Consider the following 11,365-nt stretch of genomic DNA (forward strand, 5'->3'; position numbering starts at 1 on the left):
TGAATTCGTCTTTGGTCACTATTGCCTTTTCAAATTTAGAAACTTCTTTTAATAGTGCACTTTAAAATGCCAGTACCATCCATGGTGTACAAAGTTTTTAACAATGTGGTAATTGGATAAAGATCAAAGACTATAAGGGGCAAAGTTGGACTTTGAAAAATTTCTCTTTTGATTATGGCTTAATATGAGGGGGTGGGGAACCGCCTATTTGTAAAAAAAAATATATGATCACATCAAAGCGATCAATTATAATAATATGGGATGGCCTAAATTTCTATTGGAATTGGGCAACTTAGCAATTCTTTTTGTAATTGACCCTTGTTTGATCAAACCAATTGACTAGGCAAAATGTTGGGGGTTCCTTTTTATTTTCATACAAATTAGTGGACATCTAAGACAAAAAAAAAAAAAAAAAAAAAAAAAGCAAGAAAGAAAGAAATAAATAATAATCAGAAGTTGCATGAGCAAACAAAGAGACGAGTGTGATTACTCTTGAAATGACAATAGACAACAAAGTTTGAAGCCAACAACACAAATCTTTTACATGTATACACTAAAGCCAACAACAAAAATTGATTCGACATTTGGCTTCCGCTAACATAGATTCGGGATTGCAATCACGGTATTGTGTTGACCGATAAGCCCTCGCATTCGCAGTGCTCTAAGCAACGATGCCTTGGGCCTAGTCTATAATTACAGAAGTAAGGTCGCAATTATAAAAAATAAAAATAAATAAAAAAACATGAGATATAAAAGATTATTTTTTCATGAACAACAGCTATTTTTCCCAACTTTGGACGAACCTAGGTATGAGAATGGAAGGATTTTGAATTGAAAACTTCGTAGAACTTCAAGGCAATGATGATTATACATTATTTTAGTTGAAGATTAATCATTAAAATATGAAATTAACAGTGAAAATTGAGATTTTAGGCCTAAGTCCTAGATTATAAACTTGATGTACTAAATGGACTATAAGTGAAAATCTAAGCATAGATGTGGACTCGTAGGATTATTGGTAAGTCGGATTTGAATTTTAGAATACTACATAAAATTTAACTCATCTTGCCTATGTGACAACATATGCACACGGCCACACACACACATATACACCCACTTTGCAAACTTCCATATTTTCATAAATTCTACTCATTCCCACTTACTACAACACAAACAAACCTTCATAACATAATAAAAGGGAATTAATTCTTACCTTTTTCTCCTATCTTCTTCACTTGACCAACTTGTTAAATGGATGAAACAAAGGCTCTATCTTCCGAAATAACTACACCACGTTGTAGAGGGTCCTTGAATTAGTAGAAATACCACAAGAAAATAATTTTTGGAACAAAATTTCAAGGGGATAAAATGAGGGGGGGGGGGGGGGGGGGGGGGGGGGTAAGGCCGAATGCCTTCTCCTTTTTTTTTTTTTTTTTTTTTTGTTGTTGTTCTCTTTCTCCTTATGTCTTGAAGCTTCTATAAATAATATCCTTTATCCAATTATTCACATGGGAAAAATATTAAAGGGCCATGGGTTAGGCTAGCCATATGGCCGGCCACCCATGCCCCTTTTTGGGCCTCATTTTTCTTCTTTTGTTTGAACCATTCTAGCCCAATTAATTTAGGCCTATTTTCGTAATTCCAGAAACTAATTTCCGAAATTTCAATTTTGCCCCTAGCCCTCCTCAACACTTCCATATTAATATTCTTTCATAAACAACTCATGTGTTAAATAAAATCAATTATTACCTTATTCCTTACAAGCCAAAATTATTTCCAATTTTCCCGAATACTCGAAAATACGGGTTATAACATCCTGGCCCGGGCTCAGTGAGGGAAACATTGAGGCATCCACGAGTGGAGTAGTGAGAAACTAAATGCAATATAAAATACCATATATTTCCAGAGACTCAATAAGACATGTCGAATGACAAATCGAAATAATGAAATCGGACAGAATCATAGTAAGTGTATTTCGGATGTCATAATAAGTTACGGAGAAATAATCTTTCTGAGGTCGCTTCCATATTCCAAAATAGTTTACAAGACTCACGGGATCTATTAAAACAGTTGTCCTTTAGTAGCTAGAAGGATAGTTAAACGTTTCATTTTACATGGCTTGGAAATAAGACATTAGTACAATAAGAGACAAGTCGGGAATAGTGGGCCCACCTCGGATCAAATGAAGCGATGGGCGCAAATTACGTATATTAGGTCTATAGAGTCATCCATGGAGGTCCTAGGGACATTCCCTAACTTTCTAGGCAATTTGTAAAAGCTTACACAATTCTTTCAACAAAACATACAATTAGGATTCAATTCTATTGAATGGAAAGAGGACATTTTCAATCTCGAGTTTCTATGAATAGAATACTTTCCGAGGCTCAATTCCAACCCTAGTACACCTAGGACATGCCAAGAGAAGGAAAGGGACAGCTTTACATACCTTTTTCGCCCTTTACGCTAGTCCAAATTCAAATCCCGTTTCGTCCAAACTCTACAATTGGTCACATTTACCAAATATTAAACATAAGGCTTCAAGAATTCAATCTTAATTCATAGTTGTCTACAGAAATTTGGGCAGCATCTCCCCTATACATATAGCATCCCCGAGAATTTAACTCGACCAAAATAATTCAACAACAACACCAACAACACCAACAATCATTACAAAACACAATATAGCATAACTAGTCTTCTTTCCAACATAGTGCAATATCTTTCATTCCAACTTCACATTTTCAATTCAATACCAACATTCTCATATTCATTTACTAATCAAGATCACTCCAATACAATTCGGAAACATTCATATCATTTTACAAACTATTCACAAAATATACAAAATATACAGATTTTCTACCAAAATCATAATTCATCCGAAACTTCTAATCTTCAACATACATACTCATAACATATTTCCATCTTCCAATTTCATCAACAATAATTATAATTTGCACCTTAACAACTTCATTTCCATAATATCATAAAATCATTCTAAAATGACATAACCTTCTACATTCCATTCCAATACCAACTTAAACCATTTAACCTTCATTTACGTTATAAGGATCACAACAACACAACTAACACACTAAACAAATTTAATTCATTCCCATTTCTTCACTATGCACCACACGACCAACACTCCATTTTCACTTCAACCAAATTCATTCAACTTTCATTTTCCAATATAAAGTCCACTACAACTACAACTAGAATACAACATAAAATTCAACTCATCATATGTATACAACATAGCATACACACACGGCTACATACTTACATACACACCCACTTTGCAAACTTCCATATTTCCATAATTTCTACTCATTTCTACATACTACAACACAAACAAACCTTCATAACATAATAAAAAGGAATTGATTCTTACCTTTTTCTCCAATCTTCTTCACTTGACCAAGCTGTCAACTTGATGAAACAAGTGCCCTTTCTTCCAAAATAACTACACCAAGTTGTAAATGACCCTTAAATTAGTAGGATTATCACAAGACAATAATTTTTGAAGCAAGATTTTGAGGGGTGATTTTTGAGAGCTTATGGCCGAATGGCCTTCAACTATGGCTCTTCTTGTTCTTGTTTTTCTCCTTCACTTAGTTTCTTGAATCTTCTAATAGATAAAGACCCCTTTATATTAATTTGGCACATGGGAATTTAATTAAATTCTTGGTGGGCTTGGCCTATACATGGACGGCCACCCCCTCTTAATTGGGCCTTAATTTCCATCCAATTTTTTTGAGCCCAATGACTTATGGATCACATTTTGTAATTCCCGAAACTAATTTCCGAAATTCCAATTTTGCCCTTAGCCTTCCTCAACACTTCCATATTAATATTCTTCCATAAACAACTCATGTGTTAAATAAAATCAATTATTACCTTATTCCTTACAAGCCAAAATTATTTCCAATTTTCCCGAATACGCAAAAATACGGGATATAACAGTTTCGGAGATTCCATTTTAATCCAGTATAAGCCTATTGGTATTATTTTGTTGTTGGATAAGGTAAGGCTTTATAAGCCTATTGGTTTAACAACAGTGCGACATTAGTAATGCGATCATAATTAAATACTCTCTCAATGTTATCACAAACTACGTACCTCCGTATAAAACGCAGAATTGAAACCAACATGGAGCAAATATTGACTTTGACGGATTCAACACATGGGTTCTCCTTCTGCAAGCTCTTGTCCTGACCTTCTCAACACGTTAACTGGCATGGTGTTCATCTCACTAAAGCCATGTATGGCTATCTTATTTCTTCATGGGTCCTCTTGTCAAGTCAGCTCCCATTTAATTATCTACCAAAAAGTAGTAATTTTGAACTGAGTCAGTAATTAGCTTTCGATTCATAGTGAATTGACAATACATAATGCATAAAATAATTTTCAATAATTTTCTACTGGAAGTAAGCAATGTACCTTTGGAGTTTCTGCATGATAAATGGTTATTTTGTGGAACAACTGGTAAAATTGGATAAAATATTTGTTCAGTTGTTTCAAGTTTATCGTCAAACAAATTTGCTGCATCAAAATTCTTCCTTTTTTGTTTCTTACAATTTTGTTCCGGATGGCCATTCAGTGTGCTTCTATTGAAAAAATTTACGAATTAACTACATCCATGTACAAATTTAACCAAGAAAACATGAAGAAAGAGATTTCAACGTGCACCAACATCTCCAACAGGAATAAGAATCCCCTGGAACAGAAGTTAATGTAAATAGACAAAACAAAAAAGAAAAGGTTGAAACCAGTGCATTACATCCTCTTTTTGCCCCCTCTTCTCCTTTTTCCTATTGCATCTATTTACTGGTCAATACTTAAGTGAATTACTTGAAAGAGCGAGCTAGAGCTGAAAAATTATACCTATATGTCAAAAACGGTAAATCAAAGTGCTAATCTTGGAAACGCTTCTTTCAATTGTTGCTTCAAGACATTGAAAGGCTACTTGTCTTCCTGCATCTTGATTTTGCAGGTGATTCATCAAGATGCCTTATGTAGTATTCCTTGAACGTAACAAAGATTATCATAGAGTCCACAAATATATGTATAGAACAAGTTCTAGTTAGATGTAAAGCTATAAACAATGTAAAATTTCTGAAATACATAAGAAAATATAGTACCTCTTAATCTTTTGGTCCTTCAACATCGACATTACTATGGAAAACCAACATGCTGCATAACTCCCAAAGTATTGATCATACAAAATAGAAGTTTTAGGCTACTCTTGCACCGAATTATCACTACTGAGTAGTCATTGTCGTGCCAATTAACAACATATTTGGCCTTTCTTCATGTCTGATTTTCACTTATCGCATGTTAATAGTCCGCGTCTACAAACATCTACTGGTTAAGCCTTCTCTCAGTCTGGGTGGCCCCATGATATAGCAAAGTATGACATCTCTTGATTTTTACTACTTCTAAGAACAGTGCAAAAAAGTTGCTAGATCATAAACAACTTTTCAGGGTCCAAAATTGTAACCCCATTTTTCTCATCAGTAACTTGCGATATAGCTTCTACTCAGGTGTTAAAGTTCGACACTTCAGCATTCACCATATTGCATCTAAGATTGGGGAAGGCAGCACTTACTTCAGATAGTATACCTAGTCTATCACTTTCAGTTAAGTTAATTAAGGTGTGGCTCATTCCTGGACCTGTAGTAACCTCAACTGATCTTCCCATTGAAGGGGCAAAGCAACAATCTAGACCAAGAGACTGAAAATGAAACACACCCTAAAAATAGATCAGTCCTAACAGATGGAAATAGAAAGTTGCCAAATTACATAGACATTATAGCTCACCTTCATAATATAGTCCAAGATTGGTTCGTGGGTAAAAGTTACCATCTTGATGATTGACATTGTATACTAACAGATGACAATTCATCATTGCATGACTTAATTTACAACTGAAAAGCACATCTCACCTCTGAAATTGCTGAAAGATAGATCAATATGTTGTAGAGAACCTGTCAAAAAAGAAGTTATTAAGAAAATAGTTGATTTAGGCATATTATCGAACACCCTCAATGCATCAATGTGCAAATTGGACCATATGCATGTGAAATCCAACAAGTTATCCAAAGGTACAAAGAAACTACCAGATACCCACTAACAATCTCCCCGCTTAGGTGCAATGAGAAAAGCAATCAGAGAGGAAAACTTAGCAGAACAGACTGAAATAAAGCACATAGTGAGACATTTTGGAACTCAAAAAAAAAAAAATTGGAGCTCAAATCGAGAAATTTGGAACTCCCAAACTACTGGTGCATGCATGTGCAAGCTTTTCGATATACCAATCAAGAGTAGAAAAGAAAATTCAAATAGAACTCACCGGAAACGCCGAAATCAAGTTGTAGTGGTTCTCGGGTCCGTCATATCATCGAACAATTTGTCACAACAGCAATGTATATCTTCAATATCAATGAGGATAAAAATTTTAGCCAACAATTCCAAACATGCATGAGCAAATCAATAAAATTCCAAACATGCAATAGGCAAAAGCTAACAATAATAAGCAAAAAAAATATCACACTAACAGACACCCAACAACATCAAATAAGAAGAGTTTGCAGAAAAAGCACACCAAAACATACAACTCATACTTGGAAAGCAGAAGAAATTAGAAGAACTTGCTTGCCAAATCACACAGAGATTATTGTGCCTTTTTCTTCACCATTGCCATTTCAGAAGAAGAAGAGTCGAGCAAGAGAATATAAGTGATAGAGAGGGCAAATATTCATCATCAACAATTAGCATAAAAATTATATCGAGCAAAATAAGAAACTAACATGAAATAGGAAGGAAAAAACACGGTGTAAATGAGAGAAGAAGAGCAACAAAATACTACTACACACAAGGAAGAAACAAAGTGGGAGCAACAGCCAACAGAAATAGTGGGACACGTGTTTAAACGTTGGAACATGGATGGACTCATTCGTAATTATTATTTTACCCTTCGTCGTACCAAGAGGCTTCACTTATTAATAGTTTAAATAAATTAAATTAAAAATCATTATTGACTTCGGCGTCGGTTTTGTTGACAAGTGGCTATACAAGCCAGTGAATGAATGCTTTGATTAAAAGTTGTGAATACCTAAATTTTTTTTATCGAATTTAAGTTTTTAAAATTCTAGCTTTTAAATATCCCCTTTAGGTCTCGATTAAATAGTTTAGTTTCATTTCATTGTTAGTAAGTTTTACTTCTAAAAATTGAAAACTATAAAAATAGAGTCACATTTTAGGATATGTTTCATCTTTTATTTTTCAAAAGAAAAGAAAATTTACAAAAAAGATATGTTTTTTTTTTCATTTAGATTTTAAAAAATCAGCTAGTGATATTAGTATATTTCTCTTAGTTATATTTTATTTAGGATTAACTATTTAACTTTTCTATTTTTTTATCAGTCTAAAGTTAGTTAGTTACATATTTTTTGTCATTATATTTTATTATAACTTTAAAAAGAAAAAAAAACAAAAGGGAGCAAAAAGCCAAAATAGAACAGCCCAAAATTTGAACCGAACCTAATGCAATCAGCGAACAACAGATTAGTTTGTATATTTAACAAAATATAGAAACAAGTAGAAAAATAATATAGTCAAACCTCTCTTTAACAACATCGTTTGTTCCGATATTATTTAATTGTTGTAGCGAAATGATATAAAAAACATATAATATAACCTAACATGAAAAATCGGTTCTGCGAAATACATGATTGTTATAGTAAAGTAATGTCCAAGGCTAGAGTAATAACCAACACTTATCACTATTGGTCCACAAGCAATTCAATACAATCAATCCTTTCATGCACTGGAGCAATTTCATGAAAATCACTGAACAAGCAAATCCCCTCTTCAAAACAACTGCTGTTAAATGGAATTTCCCTGGACCTGGGACCCTAAAACTGAACTCAGATGGATGCTCAAAAGGGAACCCAGGTCCCAGTGGAGGGGGTGGATTAATACGGGATCAAAGGGGCAATATTCTTATTGCCTATGCTATGCCTCTCGGTAATATTACTAACAATATGGCTGAGGCAATGGCGTTGAACACCGGAATAGAATAGTTTATAAATAATTGAGGAGGTATACTGGAAATAGAAAGTGATTCTAAGCTTCTGGTTGAGTGGATCACTGGCAAATCTAAACCCCTATGGAGTTTGATGGACATGGTGGAACTAATTCAACACAACCTAGAATCTATTCAAGACAAAACAATTCATCACATCTACAGAGAATGCAACAAGCCTGCGGACAGCCTTGCCAACTGGGGCCTGAGCCGTAGACACACCATATGGATGAACAACTTTCAAGAACTACCAAGAGAAACAAGAGGAGAGCTGAAAGTTGACAAAATGCAAATATCATCTTTTAGGAATTCCATAGTTAAAAACTCTTTCTACATGTATAGATCAATGTATAGGAATTTCCTTTTTGATGTGCCTTGAACAACTCAGTTAGAATGGTGAGGTTCCACCCTCTCATAGTAGCTAGATTTTTTTGGAAGCGTAAATGAAATCCTGCAAGGCTGTACATGGAATTATTTTCCATCAAGTAGGTGCAGGGTGACCTCAAATCCCCTGAATGTTGTAACTTTTTGAGGAGATGAATAAAATGGAAGCCAGGCTCCAGGAGTGGAGATGGTTTCTTTAAAAAAAAAAGTAATGTTACATAAAAATGTTGTTATAAAGATGTCTGATTGTACCATGTTCTTAATGTGAAGTATAATAAAACATTCTGGAGTGCAGACACGTTTTATCTTCCATTTTGGATGACATTCCAGTTGTGCATCAACTCATTTTACCTTTCTTAATGACGGGATGTAAAAATGAGGGTGTCATTTTTTTCTTCAGAAAACTCATGTTACAAATTAAATGACTTTAAGCGATTCGCAAATATATTTTTTTATAACTTGTTGAAGGTACGGGAAATCATTTATGTTTACATATTGTATCCACAAATCAGAGAGTTTACATGTATAATTGTTACAACCCTTTTAATTATTTTTGGCTTAAGTCATCGACAGACCCCTGAACTTGTCCTAATATTTCATTTAGAGCCTGTTTGGATGGGCTTATGCCTATAAGCTGAAAACAGCTTATAAGTCAAAAAAAATAAGTTGGGGTAGCCCAACTTATTTTTTTTTGGCTTATAAGCTGTTTTCAGCTTATAAGCTGCTTTAGATAAGCTAAATTAAATAGACCCAATTATTTTTTTGAGCTTATTTTAAGCACAAAATGACTTTAAGCTGGTCAGCCAAACACTCAAAAAAGCTAAAAACAGCTTATAAGCAACTTATAAGCAAATCCAAACGGGCTCTTAGACCCCCCCCCCCCCCCCAACTGAGACGTTGACCATCTGGACCCACGAACACAAGCTAAACTGTGCCATTTGAACACATTGTGCTAGCTTGGCACATGCATGCAATACACTGCTTTAAAAGGAGCGTGACAGACCAAATTTTTCCTTTTTTAAAATTTTTAATCATTAAAAATTAATTTTAAGAAAAAATCTATTTTAAAATCTATTTAAAGAATTAAAAAAAAAACTAAAAAACCCAGCCCATCTTCTTCTATCTAAAAACCTAGCCCACTTCGTCGCCATTGCAGCCACCCCCGCCGCCGCCACCACCGTCACTTCAAAATCTATTTAAACAAAGTGTTTGACCAATAGTTGACTTTTAACTAAACGGATCTTTTTGGGAATTCTGTTGATTCCATGAGGTCCGAAAGGTCTATTATGACTTGGCGGGATGTTTGATTCGGTTCGCGAGACATTCGGGAGCATTTTGTATCCCTGGTTAGAAACTTAGTTTTGTCCGCTTAGGGGTTGAACGAGTCAAAGTAACCTGTGTTGGGAATTTTGAGTCCATGATTGAGTTCGTAGTGCGTTTTTACATATGTTTGCATGTTCAGTTTGTATTTGGGAGGTCTCGGGTAGATGACAGAAGTTTGGGTGAGACTTGGTGAAAATTCGCCAGATTTTCTGATTTTCTGTTATCCCGCTTCTGTGGGAGTGTATCCGCCTCTGTGGGTCCACCCATGCAGGACTTGGCCTGCAGACACGGGAACTGAGTCATTAAATGAGATCCGCCTCAGCGGACGGTTATCCGCTGAGGCTATATCGTGTAAGTGGGTCCTGCACTATGTAAGCAGGGACCGCTGAACAGAATTCTCTTATATTTCCCAATAGGAACCATTCTCATCCCATTCACCAAATTGAAACTTAAAGAGTTCTAGAGGTGATTTGAAGAGCACTTAGAGTTGAATCATCTTTGAGTAAGTTTCTTTGACCCTACTTAATGTTTATCTATTGTCTTAGTTAGAATCTGTGATGAATTGAAGGGGTTAGTTGGAAAGTAGGTTTTAAACTCTAAGTTTTTCATCTTGAAATCTTTTCTATGAAATTGGGTTCTTGTTGGTAAATCTTGTCTAACCTACTCATGAATTCTTGGATTAAGTAGTTACTAAGTTGAATCATTCTAATTTCATGGTTTATGATTGTGGAAGTTAGGGTATCTTCCTAAATTGGGGGTTTTTGAGTACAGAGTAAAATTGATGATTATTTGAGCTTAATTAGTAATTAAGAGATATTATTGGATTCCCTAAGTGTTGATTTACCGATTTTTACTCGAAATTCCTAGTTTGCCCTGTGGGCTCAATTTTTCTCTTTAAAATGGTTACTTCTGATTTGAATAGTATTGTCACAATATATGTATCGTTAGTCTTCTTTTTTAATATAGAATGCATTGTTGAATAGACTTCCAACGTTAGGAAGCTCTCCGGAAGGGCAAGGCTTGTGTTGGACTGTTCGTGGCACCCACTCGGCATCGAGGTAGGTTACAGTTTACCTTTCGATTAGACTCTAATTAGTGAAGCATATGTAGGAGCTAGATATTGACGGGAAAAACATGCTAGTCCTTCGGGTATGGAGTTGGGTTGGAATTCTATTAGGTTGGTTTTGTTGTTTGTGGGCTTGCCGCCTTGTTGTTGTGATTGAGCATGTCATCTTATTTGCTGTGTTATGACCTGTGTATGTATTCATCTCTCTCTTGTTATGTCACTTATCATCGAAAAGAGAAATAATCATGAGATTAGGCTTGAATTATGATGTGAGCTTATGATAAGACATGGATGAGATTTTGATTACGATTTATTGATGGCTTATGATATCTTGCAAAGCATACACATTCATTTCATATGATTCATCGATATGAACTGGACTTGGTACTGATGATGACAAGTAAGACAAAGGAACATCTGAGGTCTTTGCCGGATTGTGAACAAAAGAGATGAGAATCCGTAATCCAAGGTTGTTATCGGAGCGGAATGTGTTATACTGGTTG

At 34.9% G+C, this 11,365-nt stretch overlaps 1 long non-coding RNA gene across 7 annotated transcripts; it reads right to left on the reverse strand.

The window, feature by feature from the left end:
- Positions 1-221: 221 nt before the first annotated feature.
- Positions 222-6,901, reverse strand: LOC132641534 (uncharacterized). Of its 7 annotated transcripts, none has more exons than XR_009582872.1 (9): positions 6,627-6,901; positions 6,356-6,434; positions 5,145-5,990; positions 4,444-5,027; positions 4,123-4,323; positions 3,395-3,466; positions 2,447-2,497; positions 1,214-1,285; positions 222-687 (listed from the first exon to the last, which is right to left on the reverse strand). It is a non-coding gene; the product is annotated as an uncharacterized LOC132641534 (long non-coding RNA). The 7 variants fall into 7 exon arrangements; XR_009582876.1 differs by having other exon boundaries at positions 4,444-4,610; positions 4,888-5,990; positions 6,627-6,900; XR_009582874.1 differs by having other exon boundaries at positions 4,444-5,990; positions 6,618-6,900.
- Positions 6,902-11,365: the final 4,464 nt, after the last annotated feature.

The sequence above is a fragment of the Lycium barbarum genome, chromosome 5, assembly GCF_019175385.1.
Source record: "Lycium barbarum isolate Lr01 chromosome 5, ASM1917538v2, whole genome shotgun sequence".
NCBI lineage: Eukaryota > Viridiplantae > Streptophyta > Magnoliopsida > Solanales > Solanaceae > Lycium > Lycium barbarum.